The sequence below is a fragment of the Raphanus sativus genome, unplaced genomic scaffold (assembly GCF_000801105.2).
Source record: "Raphanus sativus cultivar WK10039 unplaced genomic scaffold, ASM80110v3 Scaffold0033, whole genome shotgun sequence".
NCBI classification, from domain to species: Eukaryota; Viridiplantae; Streptophyta; class Magnoliopsida; order Brassicales; family Brassicaceae; genus Raphanus; species Raphanus sativus.
In genome coordinates, this window is record NW_026615357.1 from 88,806 (window position 1) to 92,653 (window position 3,848).

The 3,848-nt window shown below is 33.1% G+C and overlaps 1 long non-coding RNA gene across 1 annotated transcript; it reads right to left on the bottom strand.

The window, feature by feature from the left end:
* Nucleotides 1-2,704: 2,704 nt before the first annotated feature.
* Nucleotides 2,705-3,718, bottom strand: LOC130500777 (uncharacterized). The gene is made up of 3 exons (XR_008939322.1): nucleotides 3,600-3,718; nucleotides 3,107-3,462; nucleotides 2,705-2,955 (listed from the first exon to the last, which is right to left on the bottom strand). It is a non-coding gene; the product is annotated as an uncharacterized LOC130500777 (long non-coding RNA).
* Nucleotides 3,719-3,848: the final 130 nt, after the last annotated feature.

The following is a 3,848-nucleotide window of genomic DNA, read 5'->3' on the forward strand; positions in this document are numbered from 1 at the left end:
GGAAACTCTTATGTTTGTAGGGCATACAATTTCTTTTGTTAGTATAGATTCCATTGATTTAAAATTTAATGTGATAACATAACGGTGACATTAAATTACTAATACAAACCACTAGTCCAATATATATCTTTACATACTAAAGAAATGTAAAACACTAAAAAAGTTCAATCTCCAATTTTGGCGGGAAAACTCGGTTTTTCGACAGGAAAATTTTGGTTTCCGGTCTTAGCCGAAAATTTTGGTTTTCGGGTTTTGGCAGAAAAATTCGGTTTTTTCGGTTTTAGCAAGAAAACTTGCTTTTCCGGTTTTGGCGGGAAAATCCGGGTTTCCAGTTTTGGCAAGAGAATCCGGTATTTGGGTTTTGGCCGGAAAACCCGGTTTCCAGGCTTTGGCGCAAAAACTCAGTTTTTGGTTTTGGAAGGAAAACTCGATTTTCGGTTTTGGCGGGAAAATTCGGTTTTTGGGTTTTGGCCGGAAATCCAGATTTTCTGGCGGGAAAAACCTGGTTTCTGGGTTTTAGCCGAAAAACTCGGTTTTCCGGTTTTGGTGGAAAAAATCGATTTTCGGTTATGCGGAAAACCTGGTTGTTTTCGGGTTTTAGCGGGAAAACTCGGTTTTCTGGTTTTGGTGGGAAACTCGGTTTCGGTTTTGACGGGAAAACCTGGTTTTCGGGTTTTGGCGGGTGTGGGAAAATCCGGTTTTCTCGTTTTGGTGGGTTTTTTTGATGGGAAAACCCGATTTTCGGTTTTGACCAGAAAACTCGGTTTTTCAGTTTTGGTAGGAAAACTTGGTTTTCGTTTATGCGGGTTTTCGGGTTTTGGCGGGAAAACTCAATTTTTCAGTTTTGGTGGAAAAACTCGATTTTCGGTTTTGGCGGAAAAACTCGATTTTCCGGTTTTTGCCAGAAATCTTGGTTATTCGGTTTTGGCGGAAAAACTCGATTTTCGGATTTTGGCGGGAAAACTCGGTTTTCAGGTTTTGGTTGAAAAACATGTGTTTTTATTTTGTCGAAATTTTTTTTCGTTTTGACAGAATTTTTTTTTGCAAATTTTCTTATTTCATTAAAATAGTGGAAAATATAATTATATAATTTAAAACCATGGATATCCATTACCCTTTTATTTTAACCACTACTAGATTTTGATCCGCGAATCCGCGCAGATGTATTTTTCAAAAATATATCGCTATTTGTTTTCATGTCAATATTAGGGCTAGGTAAAAAAAACTCGAATCCAAAGAATCAAACCAAAACTGATCCGAAAAAGTAGTACCAAACCCGAACCTAATAAGTATCAAATTATTCAAAATTTTTGTATTTAGAGAACCAGAACTGAATCTAATCTGAACCAGAGTATTTTAGATACCCGTATGTATCCGAAATAGATTTATATATATATTAATTATTTTCAGAGTTAATTTATATATAACATCCATAATATATATGATATTTTTAAGCTGGTTTAGATACTTGAAAGTATATACATATAGTCAAAATTAAGTATCTAAAATAGTCAAAGTATACTGAAAACACCAAAATACTTGAAAAAAATTATTGATTCTCTAATCTAATATTTAAACCAAACTAATTTATATGTTAAGTTTAAGTGAGGTAAAAAATGTTAAGTTTAAATATTCCGACATATGTTATTCAAATTTATATGTAATATATTGTTTTATTTATATTTTAGAAAAAATTAAAGTATATAATGAATTTTAAAATAATTTAAATGGATTATCCGACCCCGAGCGGAACCTGCAAAGATCCAAATCGAACCCGAACCAAAATTTAGAAATATTCGAATAAGACTGGAATTTTTGACTCTTGAAATCCGAAACCCAAACAGACCCAAATTGGTACCTGCAGGTCAATCCTTAGTCACTATTATATATCATATATGTGTCATCATATAATTAATAGTATTTTATACGTACCGTCATATAAGTAATCATATAATTAATAGTATTTTATATGTACCATCATATAAATAATCACATATATTATATTTTAAAATTTAATGTTAAATATTAAAATCCTAATTTAAGTTGGTATATTAAATTGGGCTTTGTATTGTATTTTTCTTATATATATTGAAAATATTTTTTAATAATGGTTATTAGAAAATATTTTAGTAAAAATCATATTTAATATATGTATATTATTGATTCAATTTTTGATATAAAAAACTTTAAATTATTATTTTGATTTGAAATATGTATAAAGTTTTAATCTTTATGATTATTTTAGGAAAAAATATTTTAAGCAATTAAATTGACTCATTTTCGTATATTTTTGTTTTAAAGTTAAATATAAAGTTCAAACATTTTATTGAGAGTTTTTTTAAAGAAATATATTATTTAGAGAAACCAAAAAAAAAAATGAAACCAAGTTACAAAAAAACATTCAGAAATAAGAAGACACTGAATGTAAAAAACAGACTTTTTAAATTTTAATTTAACAAACCTAATTTATGTCATTAAATTGAGCCATTTTTAGTTTGGATGTTGTTTTGTTTTGAAATAGACGAATAATTAGGTATGATTTTCTGTAAAATATTTAGTTTTGATTTTGTAGGCAAAAAAAATCTAATGATATCCTTATTATACTAACTAACATAAGTAAGTATGTTTAAAAGATCATAAATCGCTAAACCATAAATTTTCTAAACCATACATTAATTTGATCAATACATACAATGTTGGTCTGTAATCAAAGCCAATATAGAAAATGTTAATTTGACTATATTGACCGGCTTTTATGCTTTAGAAATCGCCTTTATGCGTATGATCAATTTTTTGGTTAATAATGGGTTAGCTATTTGGTTAATAATGGGTTATGCGTATGATCAAAGTAGATTCTCTTCATGGTCGGTAAAATCACTATCATACTCTGGTAGGCTTCTCCTTATAAAGATGGTTGTTGCTGGTATCACAATTTTCTGGTGCTCTTCATTTATCCTGCCAAAGGCATGTATAGACAAAATAAATTCGATGTGCAGTTTTTTCTGTGGAAAGGAAATTTGGAAAGTCACCACTCAGCTAAAGTGGCGTGGAGCAAGGTTACATTAACTAAAATGCAGGGAGGACTGGGAATAAAAGATCTGGCTACCTGGAATAAGGCTTGTGCAATGCGCCTGATCTGGCTGGTGTTCTTTCGAGAAGACTCTGTCTGGGCTTCCTGGTTTAAGGAGGTGATACTCAAAGGCTCGCTGGATAACTACTGGACCATTAGGCCAAGCCAATCTCATTCTTGGCTCGTAAGAAAGTTGATCAAAGCACGCTCAGTTATCTTCCCTCTCATCAAGATGAATCTGGAGAATGGTTGTACTGCCTGTTTCTGGACCCATAACTAGGCGCCGGAGGGATGCATCACCGCACTACAAGCAGCTTCAAACTCGAGGTTTGGCATTCCCCTGAATGCAACGGTGGCCTCTCTCTATCGGAATGGAAGCTGGCGTCTGCCACCTGCTCGATCAGAGGCTATGTTACAGTTATATGCGCATATCACAACCATCGAACTAACTGAAAATCCTGACTACTACTCTTGGGAGATACTTGGAAGGGCTTCAAATACATTCAGCACTGGTGATGTTTACACATACCTGAGAGGAGAGATTGGGGATGAAGCTTGGACATCATCGGTTTGGTTCCCGCGAGCAATACCGAGGCACGCTTTCAACTCTTGGCTTCTGATCCTCAACCGTAGCCCTACTATATAAAAGCCCTACAAGGGCCGGCTCTGATCATCAAAAGAAAGGACATTACAATAATAATTAACGATTGTTGTAGATAAGAGTTTAGGCCATCTTCACGTGTAACTAGAGCCCTTAAATGTCACCAGTTCATTAGGT